Source organism: Rhinoderma darwinii, unplaced genomic scaffold (genome assembly GCF_050947455.1).
Source record: "Rhinoderma darwinii isolate aRhiDar2 unplaced genomic scaffold, aRhiDar2.hap1 Scaffold_216, whole genome shotgun sequence".
Classification (NCBI taxonomy): domain Eukaryota; kingdom Metazoa; phylum Chordata; class Amphibia; order Anura; family Rhinodermatidae; genus Rhinoderma; species Rhinoderma darwinii.
Genome location: NW_027462490.1, coordinates 14,539 through 40,491, shown reverse-complemented (window position 1 = coordinate 40,491; position 25,953 = coordinate 14,539). Strand labels below are relative to the sequence as shown.

Genomic DNA, 25,953 nt, shown 5'->3' with positions numbered 1-25,953 from the left:
AAGTTGAATTTCGCCTGCCGGATTATGCCGATGGGGAGGGGGTTTGGTAGGAGGTTGGCGGCGGCAACGGCGGGAGTGCGTGCGCCGCATCATTTTGTGCGGCTCAAGGAGGAGCACCGAGCTGATCTTCAGGTTTGGGATGACTTCTTGGGCCAGTACAATGGTCGCTCGCTATGGATGGCCCCAGCGCAGGATACGAGTGATTTGAATATTTTCACGGATGCGGCTGGGGCGGGTGGTTTTGGAGCTTACGGGGGAGGTCCGTGGTGCGCAGGTCAATGGCCGGCTAGCTGGGTGTCCAGTGGACTCACGCGGAATCTGGCCCTGCTCGAGCTGTTTCCCATCGTGGTGGCGGCTACCATTTGGGGGGACAGGCTCAGGGATAAGAAGGTCCGTTTTTACTGCGACAACATGGGGGTGGTGCTTGCCATTAATAACATCACGGCGTCCTCTCCTCCGGTAGTTCAATTGTTGCGACATTTAGTGTTGGTGTGTTTGTCGTTGAACGCGTGGGTGGTGGCGGTGCATGTCCCGGGTGTACGGAATTGTATCGCTGATGCTCTTTCTCGCTCGCAGTGGGACCGGTTTCGGCAATTGGCACCGGGAGCGGAACGTCTCGGTTTGGCTTGTCCGGAGCATCTTTGGGATCTGGTCTCGGTCCCGTAGAACAATTGGTACAAAGGTCTTTGGCGCGCACGACGTGGAGTGCTTATGCTGCTTGTTGGAGGCAGTGGGAGGAGTGGGTAAGAGAGTTGGGTGACGTCAATACGGATAGAGACAGGTTGGTGGCACTTTTGTACTGGTTAGGGGACGCCTGGGAGGCGGGGTTGTCAGTGGCGAAGGTGAACCGGTTCATATCTGCGGTGGCGTTTGGGTTTAAGTTGCGGGGCTTTCAGGATGTATCGAAGGAATTTCTGGTATCGCAGGCTTTGAAGGGGTTGCGCCCCGGGGTCGGTTATGTGCCCAGTAGAGTGCATGCGGGGTTTTACGCCAAACAGGGGGTCTCCAGATTTGCCTTTGTTACGTCAGGTGGACGGGTCGTTTTTGTCCAGGTTTCAGTTTGGAGCTGTATTTAAAAAATGTTTGATGGTGGTTGGTGTCGCGGCAGGCTCATATTCATCTCATTCCTTCAGGATTGGCGCAGCAACAGAAGCGGGGCGCTGGGGGTTGGATGATGAGGGGGTGAGGCGTAATGGTCGTTGGGAGTCCAACAGGTTTAAGTCCTATGTCCGCCCCCATATGTTATGAATTTTGCTGTTAACGCTATACAAATGTTATATGGTGGTGCCTAATTGTTTTTTCCGTTTCAGATTCGCCTCCGTGTTTGGTGTGGTTGGTGGGTCATTCTTACGTGCACTGGGGGGCTTTGAGGGCGGACGTCCGCCCGAATGGTCGCCAGTTGCGCATTCCGCGACAGGATGCGGTTGTGCATTGGCTGGGTTTTAGAGGTATGTCGTGGAGCAGGGTGTTGGCGGAATTCCAGACATATGCTCGGCTTGATAGGGTTCCGGAGGTCTTAGTGTTGCACGTGGGTGGGAATGACTTAGGAGTCCGCCCCTTTCGTGAGTTGGTGCGGGATATCAAACATGATATGTTGTGTTTGTGGGTATCTTATCCCAAGTTGGTGATAGTGTGGTCGGACATAGTCCCAAGAAAGCATTGGCGGTTAGCTAGATCTGTGGAGAGAGTCAATAAGGCTCGCATTAAAGTTAATCGGGCGGTGTCCCGTTTTGTGGCAAAAAACGGGGGCATTTGCGTGAGGCATAGGGATTTGGAGTCAGGAGTGGGGAATTTCTGGAGGAGTGACGGGGTTCATCTGACCGAGGTTGGCATTGATCTTTGGAGCTTGGCGATAGCAGAAGGAATAGAAAGGGCGGTGGTGGTGTGGAGGAACTCACAGGCTTAAGGTGGTCAAGGCCTGTTTCGCTGTGGCGGGGGGAGTCCTTGAGGCCAGTCAGTACAAAATGGTGGGGGGGTCGCATCGGGGGTATGCGTCCCCCAAAAAAGGTACATGGTTGAAGACTTCATCGGGTGGTATCCCTTTGAAGTGGTCTTCTGGTAGAAGGTATATCACTTGAAGGCTTCATCGGGTGTTATCCCTTTGAAGTGGACTTCTAGTGGTCGGTATATCACTTGAGGGCTTCATCGGGTGTTATCCCCTTGAAGTGGACTTCTGGTGGTCGGTATATCACTTGAGGGCTTCATCGGGTGTTATCCCCTTGAAGTGGACTTCTAGTGGTTGGAGCCATCTGCAGAGGTGAACGGTGCTTCCGAGCTGGTTTACGGCTGGAGGTAATTGGTGGTTTGCAGATGGCTAATTCGGTGTGTTCTTAAAAAGGAACATCTGAAGGGGCTTCAAGGACTTCCTCTGCTCGGGTTAATGTTAACGTTAAATTGTTATTTACGATTCTGACCCATGTTGGGTCATGTGAATTATTAGGAGGAATTCTATGGCGGATTCCTAACTAGTTATCCGAATGTTTCGGATTTAAATTGTTTTTATAAAACTGTGAAATTAATAAACGGCTGCTGTGGCCATTTCACATCCAACCTCGGTGTCACGTGTCTTTACTAAAATGGGGGTGGGGGGATAGGATGATCTAAGGTTAACGCACGACTCTACCTAGGCAGGTCAAGAAGAGGCTGGACGCAGCCCGCAGGGATTAAGGGAGGCCGACATGACCGTCCTGGTAGGGAAAGGGTTACTTAGGTGAGGGAGAGTTGGTAGGAGCTGGAGGAGGGACGGGGAGGAGTTAAGGGGGACGGGGGGGGCTGTTCTGCGCTTCCCGCTGTTTCTCGGCATTGAGCCGGAAGCAGCGGGAGGAGTAACACAAGAACAGTAAGCTCCCACCCTCCCGCCCTTGGTTTTGTTACTCCTTAGGTCTTATGTACGTCCGTCTATGAGCGTTGTGTTTTATTTGTGTGCTTATTTAACATGTTTTTCTTTTTTCCGGAGTAGGTTCTGTTGTCATGGCAGCTGGCGGGGGGAGTCCTTGAGGCCAGTCAGTACAAAATGGTGGGGGGGTCGCATCGGGGGTATGCGTCCCCCAAAAAAGGTACATGGTTGAAGACTTCATCGGGTGGTATCCCTTTGAAGTGGTCTTCTGGTAGAAGGTATATCACTTGAAGGCTTCATCGGGTGTTATCCCTTTGAAGTGGACTTCTAGTGGTCGGTATATCACTTGAGGGCTTCATCGGGTGTTATCCCCTTGAAGTGGACTTCTGGTGGTCGGTATATCACTTGAGGGCTTCATCGGGTGTTATCCCCTTGAAGTGGACTTCTAGTGGTTGGAGCCATCTGCAGAGGTGAACGGTGCTTCCGAGCTGGTTTACGGCTGGAGGTAATTGGTGGTTTGCAGATGGCTAATTCGGTGTGTTCTTAAAAAGGAACATCTGAAGGGGCTTCAAGGACTTCCTCTGCTCGGGTTAATGTTAACGTTAAATTGTTATTTACGATTCTGACCCATGTTGGGTCATGTGAATTATTAGGAGGAATTCTATGGCGGATTCCTAACTAGTTATCCGAATGTTTCGGATTTAAATTGTTTTTATAAAACTGTGAAATTAATAAACGGCTGCTGTGGCCATTTCACATCCAACCTCGGTGTCACGTGTCTTTACTAAAATGGGGGTGGGGGGATAGGATGATCTAAGGTTAACGCACGACTCTACCTAGGCAGGTCAAGTGTACACAGGTAGGTCCATTGTGACGGGCGGGCGGGCTGGCTGCTTTAATGGCTGTTTGCTGTTCCCCTACTCCACTCCACTATTTGACTATGGTGCTGCATCAATCAGTGGCTGGCTCAGGTGCAGCTCTTTAACCTACCTAGGAGGGAGGGCGGAGAGAAGACAAGGAAGGTGAATGAGCTGTTCCAATGTGAAATGCCGGAAACACAGAAACACAGACGACACAAAACAAGAGGTGGCAATGTATTAATTAATTGCATTTAATAAATTAGCTCATTATCACACATGACTGTACAAATGCATTGTCCAACAGGTGTTGAAATAATGGGATTAAAAGGGGAGATCCCATCCGAAAGACAAAAACAATGGCAAACACAAAAAGCACTTTTGGAATCTGATTTTAGTAAACACATAAGGAAAGGGTGCACCGGTCCTGGAAATACTGCAATACCAGGTCAATGCGTGGAGTGGACAGAGCAAGCTCTATTTCCATCTCCCTGTTCTAAAAATCCATTTAATATATGGTCCCCAGATAGGGGACGTATCAGATATTAAACTGATAAGAACAGATACTACACTTGATCTTAGCCAAAAGGCCGAGAAGCGATAACCCGAACGTGCCGCGCGTTTTGCTTCTTTTGCTTGCACCACAATGCAGTGCTGAAAGAGGAGGAATCGACATAAAAACGCCTTCCTGGCAACGCCCAAATGCCCTCCTGCCGTGCAAACACTGGCAGCAGCAGCAGCAGCAGCAGTAAGTGCATGCCCACTGCCACCCCTTCTCCTTTCACACCTTGTATCAGCTTTAATCCAGTCCAGTGCTGCCTGCTGAGCAGCACTGACCAACACTGCCTGGGCCCAGGCTTTTATCTCTGAGGCCCCATTATGATGTCAGAAAGCTGGCTCTGGCTCCTGAGGTCTCCACTATGACACGTGCAAAGTTCCGTCTGAACTTTATATAAGACGGTGCGGCTCAGTCAGTCACTCAGTGTTGCCTGAGAGGGCAACACTGCAACAGCCGGCCCCCAGGCTGTCTTTTTTTTGCACAGCTAGTTGGCTCCAGGAGGCCACAAGAGGGAGACAAGGGACTGCAAAATGGAAAATAAGCATCCACCAACTTTACAGACAACTTGTTCTCCTTGCTCCTACAACCTCCATCCTTGCACAGTTTGTTATTCTTCCAGGTAACATAGTAACAAATCCAAATTGCTGCTCTCTTTTTAGGCAAGCAAGGGTTTGTTGCAACTGCAATTCTTACTTCTTCTTGAAATGTAGGGACCACAGTACATTCCATCACATCCATCTAGTGTACACAGGTAGGTCCATTGTGACGGGCGGGCAGGCGGGCTGGCTGCTTTAATGGCTGTTTGCTGTTCCCCTACTCCACTCCACTATTTGACTATGGTGCTGCATCAATCAGTGGCTGGCTCAGGTGCAGCTCTTTAACCTACCTAGGAGGGAGGGCGGAGAGAAGACAAGGAAGGTGAATGAGCTGTTCCAATGTGAAATGCCGGAAACACAGAAACACAGACGACACAAAACAAGAGGTGGCAATGTATTAATTAATTGCATTTAATAAATTAGCTCATTATCACACATGACTGTACAAATGCATTGTCCAACAGGTGTTGAAATAATGGGATTAAAAGGGGAGATCCCATCCGAAAGACAAAAACAATGGCAAACACAAAAAGCACTTTTGGAATCTGATTTTAGTAAACACATAAGGAAAGGGTGCACCGGTGCTGGAAATACTGCAATGCCAGGTCAATGCGTGGAGTGGACAGAGCAAGCTCTATTTCCATCTCCCTGTTCTAAAAATCCATTTAATATATGGTCCCCAGATAGGGGACGTATCAGATATTAAACTGATAAGAACAGATACTACACTTGATCTTAGCCAAAAGGGCGAGAAGCGATAACCCGAACGTGCCGCGCGTTTTGCTTCTTTTGCTTGCACCACAATGCAGTGCTGAAAGAGGAGGAATCGACATAAAAACGCCTTCCTGGCAACGCCCAAATGCCCTCCTGCCGTGCAAACACTGGCAGCAGCAGCAGCAGCAGCAGCAGTAAGTGCATGCCCACTGCCACCCCTTCTCCTTTCACACCTTGTATCAGCTTTAATCCAGTCCAGTGCTGCCTGCTGAGCAGCACTGACCAACACTGCCTGGGCCCAGGCTTTTATCTCTGAGGCCCCATTATGATGTCAGAAAGCTGGCTCTGGCTCCTGAGGTCTCCACTATGACACGTGCAAAGTTCCGTCTGAACTTTATATAAGACGGTGCGGCTCAGTCAGTCACTCAGTGTTGCCTGAGAGGGCAACACTGCAACAGCCGGCCCCCAGGCTGTCTTTTTTTTGCACAGCTAGTTGCCTCCAGGAGGCCACAAGAGGGAGACAAGGGACTGCAAAATGGAAAATAGGCATCCACCAACTTTACAGACAACTTGTTCTCCTTGCTCCTACAACCTCCATCCTTGCACAGTTTGTTATTCTTCCAGGTAACATAGTAACAAATCCAAATTGCTGCTCTCTTTGTAGGCAAGCAAGGGTTTGTTGCAACTGCAATTCTTACTTCTTCTTGAAATGTAGGGACCAAAGTACATTCCATCACATCCATCTAGTGTACACAGGTAGGTCCATTGTGACGGGCGGGCGGGCGGGCGGGCTGGCTGCTTGAATGGCTGTTTGCTGTTCCCCTACTCCACTCCACTATTTGAATATGGTGCTGCATCAATCAGTGGCTGGCTCAGGTGCAGCTCTTTAACCTACCTAGGAGGGAGGGCGGAGAGAAGACAAGGAAGGTGAATGAGCTGTTCCAATGTGAAATGCCGGAAACACAGAAACACAGACGACACAAAACAAGAGGTGGCAATGTATTAATTAATTGCATTTAATAAATTAGCTCATTATCACACATGACTGTACAAATGCATTGTCCAACAGGTGTTGAAATAATGGGATTAAAATGGGAGATCCCATCCGAAAGACAAAAACAATGGCAAACACAAAAAGCACTTTTGGAATCTGATTTTAGTAAACACATAAGGAAAGGGTGCACCGGTCCTGGAAATACTGCAATACCAGGTCAATGCGTGGAGTGGACAGAGCAAGCTCTATTTCCATCTCCCTGTTCTAAAAATCCATTTAATATATGGTCCCCAGATAGGGGACGTATCAGATATTAAACTGATAAGAACAGATACTACACTTGATCTTAGCCAAAAGGCCGAGAAGCGATAACCCGAACGTGCCGCGCGTTTTGCTTCTTTTGCTTGCACCACAATGCAGTGCTGAAAGAGGAGGAATCTACATAAAAACGCCTTCCTGGCAACGCCCAAATGCCCTCCTGCCGTGCAAACACTGGCAGCAGCAGCAGCAGCAGTAAGTGCATGCCCACTGCCACCCCTTCTCCTTTCACACCTTGTATCAGCTTTAATCCAGTCCAGTGCTGCCTGCTGAGCAGCACTGACCAACACTGCCTGGGCCCAGGCTTTTATCTCTGAGGCCCCATTATGATGTCAGAAAGCTGGCTCTGGCTCCTGAGGTCTCCACTATGACACGTGCAAAGTTCCGTCTGAACTTTATATAAGACGGTGCGGCTCAGTCAGTCACTCAGTGTTGCCTGAGAGGGCAACACTGCAACAGCCGGCCCCCAGGCTGTCTTTTTTTTGCACAGCTAGTTGCCTCCAGGAGGCCACAAGAGGGAGACAAGGGACTGCAAAATGGAAAATAGGCATCCACCAACTTTACAGACAACTTGTTCTCCTTGCTCCTACAACCTCCATCCTTGCACAGTTTGTTATTCTTCCAGGTAACATAGTAACAAATCCAAATTGCTGCTCTCTTTGTAGGCAAGCAAGGTTTTGTTGCAACTGCAATTCTTACTTCTTCTTGAAATGTAGGGACCACAGTACATTCCTTCACATCCATCTAGTGTACACAGGTAGGTCCATTGTGACGGGCGGGCGGGCTGGCTGCTTTAATGGCTGTTTGCTGTTCCCCTACTCCACTCCACTATTTGACTATGGTGCTGCATCAATCAGTGGCTGGCTCAGGTGCAGCTCTTTAACCTACCTAGGAGGGAGGGCGGAGAGAAGACAAGGAAGGTGAATGAGCTGTTCCAATGTGAAATGCCGGAAACACAGAAACACAGACGACACAAAACAAGAGGTGGCAATGTATTAATTAATTGCATTTAATAAATTAGCTCATTATCACACATGACTGTACAAATGCATTGTCCAACAGGTGTTGAAATAATGGGATTAAAAGGGGAGATCCCATCCGAAAGACAAAAACAATGGCAAACACAAAAAGCACTTTTGTAATCTGATTTTAGTAAACACATAAGGAAAGGGTGCACCGGTCCTGGAAATACTGCAATACCAGGTCAATGCGTGGAGTGGACAGAGCAAGCTCTATTTCCATCTCCCTGTTCTAAAAATCCATTTAATATATGGTCCCCAGATAGGGGACGTATCAGATATTAAACTGATAAGAACAGATACTACACTTGATCTTAGCCAAAAGGCCGAGAAGCGATAACCCGAACGTGCCGCGCGTTTTGCTTCTTTTGCTTGCACCACAATGCAGTGCTGAAAGAGGAGGAATCGACATAAAAACGCCTTCCTGGCAACGCCCAAATGCCCTCCTGCCGTGCAAACACTGGCAGCAGCAGCAGCAGCAGCAGCAGTAAGTGCATGCCCACTGCCACCCCTTCTCCTTTCACACCTTGTATCAGCTTTAATCCAGTCCAGTGCTGCCTGCTGAGCAGCACTGACCAACACTGCCTGGGCCCAGGCTTTTATCTCTGAGGCCCCATTATGATGTCAGAAAGCTGGCTCTGGCTCCTGAGGTCTCCACTATGACACGTGCAAAGTTCCGTCTGAACTTTATATAAGACGGTGCGGCTCAGTCAGTCACTCAGTGTTGCCTGAGAGGGCAACACTGCAACAGCCGGCCCCCAGGCTGTCTTTTTTTTGCACAGCTAGTTGGCTCCAGGAGGCCACAAGAGGGAGACAAGGGACTGCAAAATGGAAAATAAGCATCCACCAACTTTACAGACAACTTGTTCTCCTTGCTCCTACAACCTCCATCCTTGCACAGTTTGTTATTCTTCCAGGTAACATAGTAACAAATCCAAATTGCTGCTCTCTTTTTAGGCAAGCAAGGGTTTGTTGCAACTGCAATTCTTACTTCTTCTTGAAATGTAGGGACCACAGTACATTCCATCACATCCATCTAGTGTACACAGGTAGGTCCATTGTGACGGGCGGGCAGGCGGGCGGGCTGGCTGCTTTAATGGCTGTTTGCTGTTCCCCTACTCCACTCCACTATTTGACTATGGTGCTGCATCAATCAGTGGCTGGCTCAGGTGCAGCTCTTTAACCTACCTAGGAGGGAGGGCGGAGAGAAGACAAGGAAGGTGAATGACCTGTTCCAATGTGAAATGCCGGATACACAGAAACACAGACGACACAAAACAAGAGGTGGCAATGTATTAATTAATTGCATTTAATAAATTAGCTCATTATCACACATGACTGTACAAATGCATTGTCCAACAGGTGTTGAAATAATGGGATTAAAAGGGGAGATCCCATCCGAAAGACAAAAACAATGGCAAACACAAAAAGCACTTTTGGAATCTGATTTTAGTAAACACATAAGGAAAGGGTGCACCGGTCCTGGAAATACTGCAATACCAGGTCAATGCGTGGAGTGGACAGAGCAAGCTCTATTTCCATCTCCCTGTTCTAAAAATCCATTTAATATATGGTCCCCAGATAGGGGACGTATCAGATATTAAACTGATAAGAACAGATACTACACTTGATCTTAGCCAAAAGGCCGAGAAGCGATAACCCGAACGTGCCGCGCGTTTTGCTTCTTTTGCTTGCACCACAATGCAGTGCTGAAAGAGGAGGAATCGACATAAAAACGCCTTCCTGGCAACGCCCAAATGCCCTCCTGCCGTGCAAACAATGGCAGCAGCAGCAGCAGCAGCAGTAAGTGCATGCCCACTGCCACCCCTTCTCCTTTCACACCTTGTATCAGCTTTAATCCAGTCCAGTGCTGCCTGCTGAGCAGCACTGACCAACACTGCCTGGGCCCAGGCTTTTATCTCTGAGGCCCCATTATGATGTCAGAAAGCTGGCTCTGGCTCCTGAGGTCTCCACTATGACACGTGCAAAGTTCCGTCCGAACTTTATAAAAGACGGTGCGGCTCAGTCAGTCACTCAGTGTTGCCTGAGAGGGCAACACTGCAACAGCCGGCCCCCAGGCTGTCTTTTTTTTGCACAGCTAGTTGCCTCCAGGAGGCCACAAGAGGGAGACAAGGGACTGCAAAATGGAAAATAGGCATCCACCAACTTTACAGACAACTTGTTCTCCTTGCTCCTACAACCTCCATCCTTGCACAGTTTGTTATTCTTCCAGGTAACATAGTAACAAATCCAAATTGCTGCTCTCTTTGTAGGCAAGCAAGGGTTTGTTGCAACTGCAATTCTTACTTCTTCTTGAAATGTAGGGACCACAGTACATTCCATCACATCCATCTAGTGTACACAGGTAGGTCCATTGTCACGGGCGGGCGGGCGGGCGGGCTGGCTGCTTTAATGGCTGTTTGCTGTTCCCCTACTCCACTCCACTATTTGACTATGGTGCTGCATCAATCAGTGGCTGGCTCAGGTGCAGCTCTTTAACCTACCTAGGAGGGAGGGCGGAGAGAAGACAAGGAAGGTGAATGAGCTGTTCCAATGTGAAATGCCGGAAACACAGAAACACAGACGACACAAAACAAGAGGTGGCAATGTATTAATTAATTGCATTTAATAAATTAGCTCATTATCACACATGACTGTACAAATGCATTGTCCAACAGGTGTTGAAATAATGGGATTAAAAGGGGAGATCCCATCCGAAAGACAAAAACAATGGCAAACACAAAAAGCACTTTTGGAATCTGATTTTAGTAAACACATAAGGAAAGGGTGCACCGGTGCTGGAAATACTGCAATGCCAGGTCAATGCGTGGAGTGGACAGAGCAAGCTCTATTTCCATCTCCCTGTTCTAAAAATCCATTTAATATATGGTCCCCAGATAGGGGACGTATCAGATATTAAACTGATAAGAACAGATACTACACTTGATCTTAGCCAAAAGGCCGAGAAGCGATAACCCGAACGTGCCGCGCGTTTTGCTTCTTTTGCTTGCACCACAATGCAGTGCTGAAAGAGGAGGAATCGACATAAAAACGCCTTCCTGGCAACGCCCAAATGCCCTCCTGCCGTGCAAACACTGGCAGCAGCAGCAGCAGCAGCAGCAGTAAGTGCATGCCCACTGCCACCCCTTCTCCTTTCACACCTTGTATCAGCTTTAATCCAGTCCAGTGCTGCCTGCTGAGCAGCACTGACCAACACTGCCTGGGCCCAGGCTTTTATCTCTGAGGCCCCATTATGATGTCAGAAAGCTGGCTCTGGCTCCTGAGGTCTCCACTATGACACGTGCAAAGTTCCGTCTGAACTTTATATAAGACGGTGCGGCTCAGTCAGTCACTCAGTGTTGCCTGAGAGGGCAACACTGCAACAGCCGGCCCCCAGGCTGTCTTTTTTTTGCACAGCTAGTTGCCTCCAGGAGGCCACAAGAGGGAGACAAGGGACTGCAAAATGGAAAATAGGCATCCACCAACTTTACAGACAACTTGTTCTCCTTGCTCCTACAACCTCCATCCTTGCACAGTTTGTTATTCTTCCAGGTAACATAGTAACAAATCCAAATTGCTGCTCTCTTTGTAGGCAAGCAAGGGTTTGTTGCAACTGCAATTCTTACTTCTTCTTGAAATGTAGGGACCACAGTACATTCCATCACATCCATCTAGTGTACACAGGTAGGTCCATTGTGACGGGCGGGCAGGCGGGCGGGCTGGCTGCTTTAATGGCTGTTTGCTGTTCCCCTACTCCACTCCACTATTTGACTATGGTGCTGCATCAATCAGTGGCTGGCTCAGGTGCAGCTCTTTAACCTACCTAGGAGGGAGGGCGGAGAGAAGACAAGGAAGGTGAATGAGCTGTTCCAATGTGAAATGCCGGAAACACAGAAACACAGACGACACAAAACAAGAGGTGGCAATGTATTAATTAATTGCATTTAATAAATTAGCTCATTATCACACATGACTGTACAAATGCATTGTCCAACAGGTGTTGAAATAATGGGATTAAAAGGGGAGATCCCATCCGAACGACAAAAACAATGGCAAACACAAAAAGCACTTTTGGAATCTGATTTTAGTAAACACATAAGGAAAGGGTGCACCGGTCCTGGAAATACTGCAATACCAGGTCAATGCGTGGAGTGGACAGAGCAAGCTCTATTTCCATCTCCCTGTTCTAAAAATCCATTTAATATATGGTCCCCAGATAGGGGACGTATCAGATATTAAACTGATAAGAACAGATACTACACTTGATCTTAGCCAAAAGGCCGAGAAGCGATAACCCGAACGTGCCGCGCGTTTTGCTTCTTTTGCTTGCACCACAATGCAGTGCTGAAAGAGGAGGAATCGACATAAAAACGCCTTCCTGGCAACGCCCAAATGCCCTCCTGCCGTGCAAACACTGGCAGCAGCAGCAGCAGCAGCAGCAGCAGTAAGTGCATGCCCACTGCCACCCCTTCTCCTTTCACACCTTGTATCAGCTTTAATCCAGTCCAGTGCTGCCTGCTGAGCAGCACTGACCAACACTGCCTGGGCCCAGGCTTTTATCTCTGAGGCCCCATTATGATGTCAGAAAGCTGGCTCTGGCTCCTGAGGTCTCCACTATGACACGTGCAAAGTTCCGTCTGAACTTTATATAAGACGGTGCGGCTCAGTCAGTCATTCAGTGTTGCCTGAGAGGGCAACACTGCAACAGCCGGCCCCCAGGCTGTCTTTTTTTTGCACAGCTAGTTGCCTCCAGGAGGCCACAAGAGGGAGACAAGGGACTGCAAAATGGAAAATAGGCATCCACCAACTTTACAGACAACTTGTTCTCCTTGCTCCTACAACCTCCATCCTTGCACAGTTTGTTATTCTTCCAGGTAACATAGTAACAAATCCAAATTGCTGCTCTCTTTGTAGGCAAGCAAGGGTTTGTTGCAACTGCAATTCTTACTTCTTCTTGAAATGTAGGGACCACAGTACATTCCGTCACATCCATCTAGTGTACACAGGTAGGTCCATTGTGACGGGCGGGCGGGCGGGCGGGCGGGCTGGCTGCTTTAATGGCTGTTTGCTGTTCCCCTACTCCACTCCACTATTTGAATATGGTGCTGCATCAATCAGTGGCTGGCTCAGGTGCAGCTCTTTAACCTACCTAGGAGGGAGGGCGGAGAGAAGACAAGGAAGGTGAATGAGCTGTTCCAATGTGAAATGCCGGAAACACAGAAACACAGACGACACAAAACAAGAGGTGGCAATGTATTAATTAATTGCATTTAATAAATTAGCTCATTATCACACATGACTGTACAAATGCATTGTCCAACAGGTGTTGAAATAATGGGATTAAAATGGGAGATCCCATCCGAAAGACAAAAACAATGGCAAACACAAAAAGCACTTTTGGAATCTGATTTTAGTAAACACATAAGGAAAGGGTGCACCGGTCCTGGAAATACTGCAATACCAGGTCAATGCGTGGAGTGGACAGAGCAAGCTCTATTTCCATCTCCCTGTTCTAAAAATCCATTTAATATATGGTCCCCAGATAGGGGACGTATCAGATATTAAACTGATAAGAACAGATACTACACTTGATCTTAGCCAAAAGGCCGAGAAGCGATAACCCGAACGTGCCGCGCGTTTTGCTTCTTTTGCTTGCACCACAATGCAGTGCTGAAAGAGGAGGAATCTACATAAAAACGCCTTCCTGGCAACGCCCAAATGCCCTCCTGCCGTGCAAACACTGGCAGCAGCAGCAGCAGCAGTAAGTGCATGCCCACTGCCACCCCTTCTCCTTTCACACCTTGTATCAGCTTTAATCCAGTCCAGTGCTGCCTGCTGAGCAGCACTGACCAACACTGCCTGGGCCCAGGCTTTTATCTCTGAGGCCCCATTATGATGTCAGAAAGCTGGCTCTGGCTCCTGAGGTCTCCACTATGACACGTGCAAAGTTCCGTCTGAACTTTATATAAGACGGTGCGGCTCAGTCAGTCACTCAGTGTTGCCTGAGAGGGCAACACTGCAACAGCCGGCCCCCAGGCTGTCTTTTTTTTGCACAGCTAGTTGCCTCCAGGAGGCCACAAGAGGGAGACAAGGGACTGCAAAATGGAAAATAGGCATCCACCAACTTTACAGACAACTTGTTCTCCTTGCTCCTACAACCTCCATCCTTGCACAGTTTGTTATTCTTCCAGGTAACATAGTAACAAATCCAAATTGCTGCTCTCTTTGTAGGCAAGCAAGGTTTTGTTGCAACTGCATTTTCTTACTTCTTCTTGAAATGTAGGGACCACAGTACATTCCTTCACATCCATCTAGTGTACACAGGTAGGTCCATTGTGAAGGGCGGGCGGGCGGGCGGGCTGGCTGCTTTAATGGCTGTTTGCTGTTCCCCTACTCCACTCCACTATTTGACTATGGTGCTGCATCAATCAGTGGCTGGCTCAGGTGCAGCTCTTTAACCTACCTAGGAGGGAGGACGGAGAGAAGACAAGGAAGGTGAATGAGCTGTTCCAATGTGAAATGCCGGAAACACAGAAACACAGACGACACAAAACAAGAGGTGGCAATGTATTAATTAATTGCATTTAATAAATTAGCTCATTATCACACATGACTGTACAAATGCATTGTCCAACAGGTGTTGAAATAATGGGATTAAAAGGGGAGATCCCATCCGAAAGACAAAAACAATGGCAAACACAAAAAGCACTTTTGGAATCTGATTTTAGTAAACACATAAGGAAAGGGTGCACCGGTCCTGGAAATACTGCAATACCAGGTCAATGCGTGGAGTGGACAGAGCAAGCTCTATTTCCATCTCCCTGTTCTAAAAATCCATTTAATATATGGTCCCCAGATAGGGGACGTATCAGATATTAAACTGATAAGAACAGATACTACACTTGATCTTAGCCAAAAGGCCAAGAATGCGATAACCCGAACGTGCCGCGCGTTTTGCTTCTTTTGCTTGCACCACAATGCAGTGCTGAAAGAGGAGGAATCAACATAAAAATGCCTTCCTGGCAACGCCCAAATGCCCTCCTGCCGTGCAAACACTGGCAGCAGCAGCAGCAGCAGCAGCAGTAAGTGCATGCCCACTGCCACCCCTTCTCCTTTCACACCTTGTATCAGCTTTAATCCAGTCCAGTGCTGCCTGCTGAGCAGCACTGACCAACACTGCCTGGGCCCAGGCTTTTATCTCTGAGGCCCCATTATGATGTCAGAAAGCTGGCTCTGGCTCCTGAGGTCTCCACTATGACACGTGCAAAGTTCCGTCTGAACTTTATATAAGACGGTGCGGCTCAGTCAGTCACTCAGTGTTGCCTGAGAGGGCAACACTGCAACAGCCGGCCCCCAGGCTGTCTTTTTTTTGCACAGCTAGTTGCCTCCAGGAGGCCACAAGAGGGAGACAAGGGACTGCAAAATGGAAAATAGGCATCCACCAACTTTACAGACAACTTGTTCTCCTTGCTCCTACAACCTCCATCCTTGCACAGTTTGTTATTCTTCCAGGTAACATAGTAACAAATCCAAATTGCTGCTCTCTTTGTAGGCAAGCAAGGGTTTGTTGCAACTGCAATTCTTACTTCTTCTTGAAATGTAGGGACCACAGTACATTCCATCACATCCATCTAGTGTACACAGGTAGGTCCATTGTGACGGGCGGGCGGGCGTGCGGGCTGGCTGCTTTAATGGCTGTTTGCTGTTCCCCTACTCCACTCCACTATTTGACTATGGTGCTGCATCAATCAGTGGCTGGCTCAGGTGCAGCTCTTTAACCTACCTAGGAGGGAGGGCGGAGAGAAGACAAGGAAGGTGAATGAGCTGTTCCAATGTGAAATGCCGGAAACACAGAAACACAGACGACACAAAACAAGAGGTGGCAATGTATTAATTAATTGCATTTAATAAATTAGCTCATTATCACACATGACTGTACAAATGCATTGTCCAACAGGTGTTGAAATAATGGGATTAAAAGGGGAGATCCCATCCGAAAGACAAAAACAATGGCAAACACAAAAAGCACTTTTGGAATCTGATTTTAGTAAACACATAAGGAAAGGGTGCACCGGTCCTGGAAATACTGCAATACCAGGTCAATGCGTGGAGTGGACAGAGCAAGCTCTATTTCCATCTCCCTGTTCTAAAAATCCATTTAATATATGGTCCCCAGATAGGGGACGTATCAGATATTAAACTGATAAGAACAGATACTACACTTGATCTTAGCCAAAAGGCCGAGAAGCGATAACCCGAACGTGCCGCGCGTTTTGCTTCTTTTGCTTGCACCACAATGCAGTGCTGAAAGAGGAGGAATCGACATAAAAACGCCTTCCTGGCAACGCCCAAATGCCCTCCTGCCGTGCAAACACTGGCAGCAGCAGCAGCAGCAGCAGCAGCAGTAAGTGCATGCCCACTGCCACCCCTTCTCCTTTCACACCTTGTATCAGCTTTAATCCAGTCCAGTGCTGCCTGCTGAGCAGCACTGACCAACACTGCCTGGGCCCAGGCTTTTATCTCTGAGGCCCCATTATGATGTCAGAAAGCTGGCTCTGGCTCCTGAGGTCTCCACTATGACACGTGCAAAGTTCCGTCTGAACTTTATATAAGACGGTGCGGCTCAGTCAGTCACTCAGTGTTGCCTGAGAGGGCAACACTGCAACAGCCGGCCCCCAGGCTGTCTTTTTTTTGCACAGCTAGTTGCCTCCAGGAGGCCACAAGAGGGAGACAAGGGACTGCAAAATGGAAAATAGGCATCCACCAACTTTACAGACAACTTGTTCTCCTTGCTCCTACAACCTCCATCCTTGCACAGTTTGTTATTCTTCCAGGTAACATAGTAACAAATCCAAATTGCTGCTCTCTTTGTAGGCAAGCAAGGGTTTGTTGCCACTGCAATTCTTACTTCTTCTTGAAATGTAGGGACCACAGTACATTCCATCACATCCATCTAGTGTACACAGGTAGGTCCATTGTGACGGGCGGGCGGGCGGGCTGGCTGCTTTAATGGCTGTTTGCTGTTCCCCTACTCCACTCCACTATTTGACTATGGTGCTGCATCAATCAGTGGCTGGCTCAGGTGCAGCTCTTTAACCTACCTAGGAGGGAGGGCGGAGAGAAGACAAGGAAGGTGAATGAGCTGTTCCAATGTGAAATGCCGGAAACACAGAAACACAGACGACACAAAACAAGAGGTGGCAATGTATTAATTAATTGCATTTAATAAATTAGCTCATTATCACACATGACTGTACAAATGCATTGTCCAACAGGTGTTGAAATAATGGGATTAAAAGGGGAGATCCCATCCGAAAGACAAAAACAATGGCAAACACAAAAAGCACTTTTGGAATCTGATTTTAGTAAACACATAAGGAAAGGGTGCACCGGTCCTGGAAATACTGCAATACCAGGTCAATGCGTGGAGTGGACAGAGCAAGCTCTATTTCCATCTCCCTGTTCTAAAAATCCATTTAATATATGGTCCCCAGATAGGGGACGTATCAGATATTAAACTGATAAGAACAGATACTACACTTGATCTTAGCCAAAAGGCCGAGAAGCGATAACCCGAACGTGCCGCGCGTTTTGCTTCTTTTGCTTGCACCACAATGCAGTGCTGAAAGAGGAGGAATCGACATAAAAACGCCTTCCTGGCAACGCCCAAATGCCCTCCTGCCGTGCAAACACTGGCAGCAGCAGCAGTAAGTGCATGCCCACTGCCACCCCTTCTCCTTTCACACCTTGTATCAGCTTTAATCCAGTCCAGTGCTGCCTGCTGAGCAGCACTGACCAACACTGCCTGGGCCCAGGCTTTTATCTCTGAGGCCCCATTATGATGTCAGAAAGCTGGCTCTGGCTCCTGAGGTCTCCACTATGACACGTGCAAAGTTCCGTCTGAACTTTATATAAGACGGTGCGGCTCAGTCAGTCACTCAGTGTTGCCTGAGAGGGCAACACTGCAACAGCCGGCCCCCAGGCTGTCTTTTTTTTGCACAGCTAGTTGCCTCCAGGAGGCCACAAGAGGGAGACAAGGGACTGCAAAATGGAAAATAGGCATCCACCAACTTTACAGACAACTTGTTCTCCTTGCTCCTACAACCTCCATCCTTGCACAGTTTGTTATTCTTCCAGGTAACATAGTAACAAATCCAAATTGCTGCTCTCTTTGTAGGCAAGCAAGGGTTTGTTGCAACTGCAATTCTTACTTCTTCTTGAAATGTAGGGACCACAGTACATTCCATCACATCCATCTAGTGTACACAGGTAGGTCCATTGTGACGGGCGGGCGGGCGGGCTGGCTGCTTTAATGGCTGTTTGCTGTTCCCCTACTCCACTCCACTATTTGACTATGGTGCTGCATCAATCAGTGGCTGGCTCAGGTGCAGCTCTTTAACCTACCTAGGAGGGAGGGCGGAGAGAAGACAAGGAAGGTGAATGAGCTGTTCCAATGTGAAATGCCGGAAACACAGAAACACAGACGACACCACAAAACAAGAGGTGGCAATGTATTAATTAATTGCATTTAATAAATTAGCTCATTATCACACATGACTGTACAAATGCATTGTCCAACAGGTGTTGAAATAATGGGATTAAAAGGGGAGATCCCATCCGAAAGACAAAAACAATGGCAAACACAAAAAGCACTTTTGGAATCTGATTTTAGTAAACACATAAGGAAAGGGTGCACCGGTCCTGGAAATACTGCAATACCAGGTCAATGCGTGGAGTGGACAGAGCAAGCTCTATTTCCATCTCCCTGTTCTAAAAATCCATTTAATATATGGTCCCCAGATAGGGGACGTATCAGATATTAAACTGATAAGAACAGATACTACACTTGATCTTAGCCAAAAGGCCGAGAAGCGATAACCCGAACGTGCCGCGCGTTTTGCTTCTTTTGCTTGCACCACAATGCAGTGCTGAAAGAGGAGGAATCGACATAAAAACGCCTTCCTGGCAACGCCCAAATGCCCTCCTGCCGTGCAAACACTGGCAGCAGCAGCAGCAGCAGCAGCAGTAAGTGCATGCCCACTGCCACCCCTTCTCCTTTCACACCTTGTATCAGCTTTAATCCAGTCCAGTGCTGCCTGCTGAGCAGCACTGACCAACACTGCCTGGGCCCAGGCTTTTATCTCTGAGGCCCCATTATGATGTCAGAAAGCTGGCTCTGGCTCCTGAGGTCTCCACTATGACACGTGCAAAGTTCCGTCTGAACTTTATATAAGACGGTGCGGCTCAGTCAGTCACTCAGTGTTGCCTGAGAGGGCAACACTGCAACAGCCGGCCCCCAGGCTGTCTTTTTTTTGCACAGCTAGTTGCCTCCAGGAGGCCACAAGAGGGAGACAAGGGACTGCAAAATGGAAAATAGGCATCCACCAACTTTACAGACAACTTGTTCTCCTTGCTCCTACAACCTCCATCCTTGCACAGTTTGTTATTCTTCCAGGTAACATAGTAACAAATCCAAATTGCTGCTCTCTTTGTAGGCAAGCAAGGGTTTGTTGCAACTGCAATTCTTACTTCTTCTTGAAATGTAGGGACCACAGTACATTCCATCACATCCATCTAGTGTACACAGGTAGGTCCATTGTGACGGGCGGGCGGGCGGGCTGGCTGCTTTAATGGCTGTTTGCTGTTCCCCTACTCCACTCCACTATTTGACTATGGTGCTGCATCAATCAGTGGCTGGCTCAGGTGCAGCTCTTTAACCTACCTAGGAGGGAGGGCGGAGAGAAGACAAGGAAGGTGAATGAGCTGTTCCAATGTGAAATGCCGGAAACACAGAAACACAGACGACACAAAACAAGAGGTGGCAATGTATTAATTAATTGCATTTAATAAATTAGCTCATTATCACACATGACTGTACAAATGCATTGTCCAACAGGTGTTGAAATAATGGGATTAAAAGGGGAGATCCCATCCGAAAGACAAAAACAATGGCAAACACAAAAAGCACTTTTGGAATCTGATTTTAGTAAACACATAAGGAAAGGGTGCACCGGTCCTGGAAATACTGCAATACCAGGTCAATGCGTGGAGTGGACAGAGCAAGCTCTATTTCCATCTCCCTGTTCTAAAAATCCATTTAATATATGGTCCCCAGATAGGGGACGTATCAGATATTAAACTGATAAGAACAGATACTACACTTGATCTTAGCCAAAAGGCCGAGAAGCGATAACCCGAACGGGCCGCGCGTTGACCGAGCCTGCCCAATACTGCTGTTCACCCCTTGCAGCGATTCAGCCTACTCCTAGGCAATTCCATGGGGCCCTGCAGGCTCACACACACTCACAGCTACTAAGCGGGAGGTGAATAAAGGCCGGAGAGGAAGCAAGACAGGATTTGCTTCTTTTGCTTGCACCACAATGCAGTGCTGAAAGAGGAGGAATCGACATAAAAACGCCTTCCTGGCAACGCCCAAATGCCCTCCTGCCGTGCAAACACTGGCAGCAGCAGCAGCAGCAGCAGTAAGTGCATGCCCACTGCCACCCCTTCTCCTTTCACACCTTGTATCAGCTTTAATCCAGTCCAGTGCTGCCTGCTGAGCAGCACTGACCAACACTGCCTGGGCCCAGGCTTTTATCTCTGAGGCCCCATTATGATGTCAGAAAGCTGGCTCTGGCTCCTGAGGTCTCCACTATGACACGTGCAAAGTTCCGTCTGAACTTTATATAAGACGGTGCGGCTCAGTCAGTCACTCAGTGTTGCCTGAGAGGGCAACACTGCAACAGCCGGCCCCCAGGCTGTCTTTTTTTTGCACAGCTAGTTGCCTCCAGGAGGCCACAAGAGGGAGACAAGGGACTGCAAAATGGAAAATAGGCATCCACCAACTTTACAGACAACTTGTTCTCCTTGCTCCTACAACCTCCATCCTTGCACAGTTTGTTATTCTTCCAGGTAACATAGTAACAAATCCAAATTGCTGCTCTCTTTGTAGGCAAGCAAGGGTTTGTTGCAACTGCAATTCTTACTTCTTCTTGAAATGTAGGGACCACAGTACATTCCATCACATCCATCTAGTGTACACAGGTAGGTCCATTGTGACGGGCGGGCGGGCGGGCTGGGCGGGCTGGCTGCTTTAATGGCTGTTTGCTGTTCCCCTACTCCACTCCACTATTTGACTATGGTGCTGCATCAATCAGTGGCTGGCTCAGGTGCAGCTCTTTAACCTACCTAGGAGGGAGGGCGGAGAGAAGACAAGGAAGGTGAATGAGCTGTTCCAATGTGAAATGCCGGAAACACAGAAACACAGACGACACAAAACAAGAGGTGGCAATGTATTAATTAATTGCATTTAATAAATTAGCTCATTATCACACATGACTGTACAAATGCATTGTCCAACAGGTGTTGAAATAATGGGATTAAAAGGGGAGATCCCATCCGAAAGACAAAAACAATGGCAAACACAAAAAGCACTTTTGGAATCTGATTTTAGTAAACACATAAGGAAAGGGTGCACCGGTCCTGGAAATACTGCAATACCAGGTCAATGCGTGGAGTGGACAGAGCAAGCTCTATTTCCATCTCCCTGTTCTAAAAATCCATTTAATACATGGTCCCCAGATTGGGGACGTATCAGATATTAAACTGATAAGAACAGATACTACACTTGATCTTAGCCAAAAGGCCGAGAAGCGATAACCCGAACGTGCCGCGCGTTTTGCTTCTTTTGCTTGCACCACAATGCAGTGCTGAAAGAGGAGGAATCGACATAAAAACGCCTTCCTGGCAACGCCCAAATGCCCTCCTGCCGTGCAAACACTGGCAGCAGCAGCAGCAGCAGCAGCAGCAGTAAGTGCATGCCCACTGCCACCCCTTCTCCTTTCACACCTTGTATCAGCTTTAATCCAGTCCAGTGCTGCCTGCTGAGCAGCACTGACCAACACTGCCTGGGCCCAGGCTTTTATCTCTGAGGCCCCATTATGATGTCAGAAAGCTGGCTCTGGCTCCTGAGGTCTCCACTATGACACGTGCAAAGTTCCGTCTGAACTTTATATAAGACGGTGCGGCTCAGTCAGTCACTCAGTGTTGCCTGAGAGGGCAACACTGCAACAGCCGGCCCCCAGGCTGTCTTTTTTTTGCACAGCTAGTTGCCTCCAGGAGGCCACAAGAGGGAGACAAGGGACTGCAAAATGGAAAATAGGCATCCACCAACTTTACAGACAACTTGTTCTCCTTGCTCCTACAACCTCCATCCTTGCACAGTTTGTTATTCTTCCAGGTAACATAGTAACAAATCCAAATTGCTGCTCTCTTTGTAGGCAAGCAAGGGTTTGTTGCAACTGCAATTCTTACTTCTTCTTGAAATGTAGGGACCACAGTACATTCCATCACATCCATCTAGTGTACACAGGTAGGTCCATTGTGACGGGCGGGCGGGCGGGCGGGCTGGCTGCTTTAATGGCTGTTTGCTGTTCCCCTACTCCACTCCACTATTTGACTATGGTGCTGCATCAATCAGTGGCTGGCTCAGGTGCAGCTCTTTAACCTACCTAGGAGGGAGGGCGGAGAGAAGACAAGGAAGGTGAATGAGCTGTTCCAATGTGAAATGCCGGAAACACAGAAACACAGACGACACAAAACAAGAGGTGGCAATGTATTAATTAATTGCATTTAATAAATTAGCTCATTATCACACATGACTGTACAAATGCATTGTCCAACAGGTGTTGAAATAATGGGATTAAAAGGGGAGATCCCATCCGAAAGACAAAAACAATGGCAAACACAAAAAGCACTTTTGGAATCTGATTTTAGTAAACACATAAGGAAAGGGTGCACCGGTCCTGGAAATACTGCAATACCAGGTCAATGCGTGGAGTGGACAGAGCAAGCTCTATTTCCATCTCCCTGTTCTAAAAATCCATTTAATATATGGTCCCCAGATAGGGGACGTATCAGATATTAAACTGATAAGAACAGATACTACACTTGATCTTAGCCAAAAGGCCGAGAAGCGATAACCCGAACGTGCCGCGCGTTTTGCTTCTTTTGCTTGCACCACAATGCAGTGCTGAAAGAGGAGGAATCGACATAAAAACGCCTTCCTGGGAACGCCCAAATGCCCTCCTGCCGTGCAAACACTGGCAGCAGCAACAGCAGCAGCAGCAGCAGTAAGTGCATGCCCACTGCCACCCCTTCTCCTTTCACACCTTGTATCAGCTTTAATCCAGTCCAGTGCTGCCTGCTGAGCAGCACTGACCAACACTGCCTGGGCCCAGGCTTTTATCTCTGAGGCCCCATTATGATGTCATAAAGCTGGCTCTGGCTCCTGAGGTCTCCACTATGACACGTGCAAAGTTCCGTCTGAACTTTATATAAGACGGTGCGGCTCAGTCAGTCACTCAGTGTTGCCTGAGAGGGCAACACTGCAACAGCCGGCCCCCAGGCTGTCTTTTTTTTGCACAGCTAGTTGCCTCCAGGAGGCCACAAGAGGGAGACAAGGGACTGCAAAATGGAAAATAGGCATCCACCAACTTTACAGACAACTTGTTCTCCTTGCTCCTACAACCTCCATCCTTGCACAGTTTGTTATTCTTCCAGGTAACATAGTAACAAATCCAAATTGCTGCTCTCTTTGTAGGCAAGCAAGGGTTTGTTGCAACTGCAATTCTTACTTCTTCTTGAAATGTAGGGACCACAGTACATTCCATCACATCCATCTAGTGTACACAGGTAGGTCCATTGTGACGGGCGGGCGGGCGGGCTGGCTGCTTTAATGGCTGTTTGCTGTTCCCCTACTCCACTCCACTATTTGACTATGGTGCTGCATCAATCAGTGGCTGGCTCAGGTGCAGCTCTTTAACCTACCTAGGAGGGAGGGCGGAGAGAAGACAAGGAAGGTGAATGAGCTGTTCCAATGTGAAATGCCGGAAACACAGAAACACAGACGACACAAAACAAGAGGTGGCAATGTATTAATTAATTGCATTTAATAAATTAGCTCATTATCACACATGACTGTACAAATGCATTGTCCAACAGGTGTTGAAATAATGGGATTAAAAGGGGAGATCCCATCCGAAAGACAAAAACAATGGCAAACACAAAAAGCACTTTTGGAATCTGATTTTAGTAAACACATAAGGAAAGGGTGCACCGGTCCTGGAAATACTGCAATACCAGGTCAATGCGTGGAGTGGACAGAGCAAGCTCTATTTCCATCTCCCTGTTCTAAAAATCCATTTAATATATGGTCCCCAGATAGGGGACGTATCAGATATTAAACTGATAAGAACAGATACTACACTTGATCTTAGCCAAAAGGCCGAGAAGCGATAACCCGAACGTGCCGCGCGTTTTGCTTCTTTTGCTTGCACCACAATGCAGTGCTGAAAGAGGAGGAATCGACATAAAAACGCCTTCCTGGCAACGCCCAAATGCCCTCCTGCCGTGCAAACACTGGCAGCAGCAGCAGCAGCAGCAGCAGCAGTAAGTGCATGCCCACTGCCACCCCTTCTCCTTTCACACCTTGTATCAGCTTTAATCCAGTCCAGTGCTGCCTGCTGAGCAGCACTGACCAACACTGCCTGGGCCCAGGCTTTTATCTCTGAGGCCCCATTATGATGTCAGAAAGCTGGCTCTGGCTCCTGAGGTCTCCACTATGACACGTGCAAAGTTCCGTCTGAACTTTATATAAGACGGTGCGGCTCAGTCAGTCACTCAGTGTTGCCTGAGAGGGCAACACTGCAACAGCCGGCCCCCAGGCTGTCTTTTTTTTGCACAGCTAGTTGCCTCCAGGAGGCCACAAGAGGGAGACAAGGGACTGCAAAATGGAAAATAGGCATCCACCAACTTTACAGACAACTTGTTCTCCTTGCTCCTACAACCTCCATCCTTGCACAGTTTGTTATTCTTCCAGGTAACATAGTAACAAACCCAAATTGCTGCTCTCTTTGTAGGCAAGCAAGGGTTTGTTGCAACTGCAATTCTTACTTCTTCTTGAAATGTAGGGACCACAGTACATTCCATCACATCCATCTAGTGTACACAGGTAGGTCCATTGTGACGGGCGGGCGGGCGGGCTGGCTGCTTTAATGTCTGTTTGCTGTTCCCCTACTCCACTCCACTATTTGACTATGGTGCTGCATCAATCCGTGGCTGGCTCAGGTGCAGCTCTTTAACCTACCTAGGAGGGAGGGCGGAGAGAAGACAAGGAAGGTGAATGAGCTGTTCCAATGTGAAATGCCGGAAACACAGAAACACAGACGACACAAAACAAGAGGTGGCAATGTATTAATTAATTGCATTTAATAAATTAGCTCATTATCACACATGACTGTACAAATGCATTGTCCAACAGGTGTTGAAATAATGGGATTAAAAGGGGAGATCCCATCCGAAAGACAAAAACAATGGCAAACACAAAAAGCACTTTTGGAATCTGATTTTAGTAAACACATAAGGAAAGGGTGCACCGTTCCTGGAAATACTGCAATACCAGGTCAATGCGTGGAGTGGACAGAGCAAGCTCTATTTCCATCTCCCTGTTCTAAAAATCCATTTAATATATGGTCCCCAGATAGGGGACGTATCAGATATTAAACTGATAAGAACAGATACTACACTTGATCTTAGCCAAAAGGCCGAGAAGCGATAACCCGAACGTGCCGCGCGTTTTGCTTCTTTTGCTTGCACCACAATGCAGTGCTGAAAGAGGAGGAATCGACATAAAAACGCCTTCCTGGCAACGCCCAAATGCCCTCCTGCCGTGCAAACACTGGCAGCAGCAGCAGCAGCAGCAGCAGCAGTAAGTGCATGCCCACTGCCACCCCTTCTCCTTTCACACCTTGTATCAGCTTTAATCCAGTCCAGTGCTGCCTGCTGAGCAGCACTGACCAACACTGCCTGGGCCCAGGCTTTTATCTCTGAGGCCCCATTATGATGTCAGAAAGCTGGCTCTGGCTCCTGAGGTCTCCACTATGACACGTGCAAAGTTCCGTCTGAACTTTATATAAGACGGTGCGGCTCAGTCAGTCACTCAGTGTTGCCTGAGAGGGCAACACTGCAACAGCCGGCCCCCAGGCTGTCTTTTTTTTGCAC

General features: G+C 48.1%; 17 non-coding genes across 17 annotated transcripts; all 17 read right to left on the bottom strand.

The window, feature by feature from the left end:
- Positions 1-4,104: 4,104 nt before the first annotated feature.
- LOC142701696 (U2 spliceosomal RNA) lies at positions 4,105-4,295 on the bottom strand. Its single transcript, XR_012867026.1, has one exon. It is a non-coding gene; the product is annotated as a U2 spliceosomal RNA (small nuclear RNA).
- A 1,121-nt stretch (positions 4,296-5,416) lies between these two features.
- Positions 5,417-5,607, bottom strand: LOC142701706 (U2 spliceosomal RNA). Its single transcript, XR_012867035.1, has one exon. It is a non-coding gene; the product is annotated as a U2 spliceosomal RNA (small nuclear RNA).
- Positions 5,608-6,735: 1,128 nt separating this feature from the next.
- On the bottom strand, positions 6,736-6,926 carry LOC142701695 (U2 spliceosomal RNA). Its single transcript, XR_012867025.1, has one exon. It is a non-coding gene; the product is annotated as a U2 spliceosomal RNA (small nuclear RNA).
- Positions 6,927-8,040: 1,114 nt separating this feature from the next.
- On the bottom strand, positions 8,041-8,231 carry LOC142701694 (U2 spliceosomal RNA). The gene has a single exon (XR_012867024.1). It is a non-coding gene; the product is annotated as a U2 spliceosomal RNA (small nuclear RNA).
- Positions 8,232-9,359: 1,128 nt separating this feature from the next.
- Positions 9,360-9,550, bottom strand: LOC142701693 (U2 spliceosomal RNA). The gene has a single exon (XR_012867023.1). It is a non-coding gene; the product is annotated as a U2 spliceosomal RNA (small nuclear RNA).
- A 1,125-nt stretch (positions 9,551-10,675) lies between these two features.
- LOC142701705 (U2 spliceosomal RNA) lies at positions 10,676-10,866 on the bottom strand. Its single transcript, XR_012867034.1, has one exon. It is a non-coding gene; the product is annotated as a U2 spliceosomal RNA (small nuclear RNA).
- Positions 10,867-11,994: 1,128 nt separating this feature from the next.
- LOC142701692 (U2 spliceosomal RNA) lies at positions 11,995-12,185 on the bottom strand. The gene has a single exon (XR_012867022.1). It is a non-coding gene; the product is annotated as a U2 spliceosomal RNA (small nuclear RNA).
- A 1,135-nt stretch (positions 12,186-13,320) lies between these two features.
- On the bottom strand, positions 13,321-13,511 carry LOC142701690 (U2 spliceosomal RNA). The gene has a single exon (XR_012867020.1). It is a non-coding gene; the product is annotated as a U2 spliceosomal RNA (small nuclear RNA).
- Positions 13,512-14,634: 1,123 nt separating this feature from the next.
- Positions 14,635-14,826, bottom strand: LOC142701702 (U2 spliceosomal RNA). The gene has a single exon (XR_012867031.1). It is a non-coding gene; the product is annotated as a U2 spliceosomal RNA (small nuclear RNA).
- A 1,128-nt stretch (positions 14,827-15,954) lies between these two features.
- On the bottom strand, positions 15,955-16,145 carry LOC142701689 (U2 spliceosomal RNA). Its single transcript, XR_012867019.1, has one exon. It is a non-coding gene; the product is annotated as a U2 spliceosomal RNA (small nuclear RNA).
- A 1,127-nt stretch (positions 16,146-17,272) lies between these two features.
- LOC142701688 (U2 spliceosomal RNA) lies at positions 17,273-17,463 on the bottom strand. The gene has a single exon (XR_012867018.1). It is a non-coding gene; the product is annotated as a U2 spliceosomal RNA (small nuclear RNA).
- A 1,115-nt stretch (positions 17,464-18,578) lies between these two features.
- LOC142701687 (U2 spliceosomal RNA) lies at positions 18,579-18,769 on the bottom strand. The gene has a single exon (XR_012867017.1). It is a non-coding gene; the product is annotated as a U2 spliceosomal RNA (small nuclear RNA).
- Positions 18,770-19,893: 1,124 nt separating this feature from the next.
- LOC142701685 (U2 spliceosomal RNA) lies at positions 19,894-20,084 on the bottom strand. Its single transcript, XR_012867016.1, has one exon. It is a non-coding gene; the product is annotated as a U2 spliceosomal RNA (small nuclear RNA).
- Positions 20,085-21,359: 1,275 nt separating this feature from the next.
- Positions 21,360-21,550, bottom strand: LOC142701701 (U2 spliceosomal RNA). The gene has a single exon (XR_012867030.1). It is a non-coding gene; the product is annotated as a U2 spliceosomal RNA (small nuclear RNA).
- A 1,131-nt stretch (positions 21,551-22,681) lies between these two features.
- LOC142701684 (U2 spliceosomal RNA) lies at positions 22,682-22,872 on the bottom strand. Its single transcript, XR_012867015.1, has one exon. It is a non-coding gene; the product is annotated as a U2 spliceosomal RNA (small nuclear RNA).
- A 1,127-nt stretch (positions 22,873-23,999) lies between these two features.
- On the bottom strand, positions 24,000-24,190 carry LOC142701683 (U2 spliceosomal RNA). The gene has a single exon (XR_012867014.1). It is a non-coding gene; the product is annotated as a U2 spliceosomal RNA (small nuclear RNA).
- Positions 24,191-25,317: 1,127 nt separating this feature from the next.
- On the bottom strand, positions 25,318-25,508 carry LOC142701691 (U2 spliceosomal RNA). Its single transcript, XR_012867021.1, has one exon. It is a non-coding gene; the product is annotated as a U2 spliceosomal RNA (small nuclear RNA).
- Between the last annotated feature and the right edge of the window lie 445 nt (positions 25,509-25,953).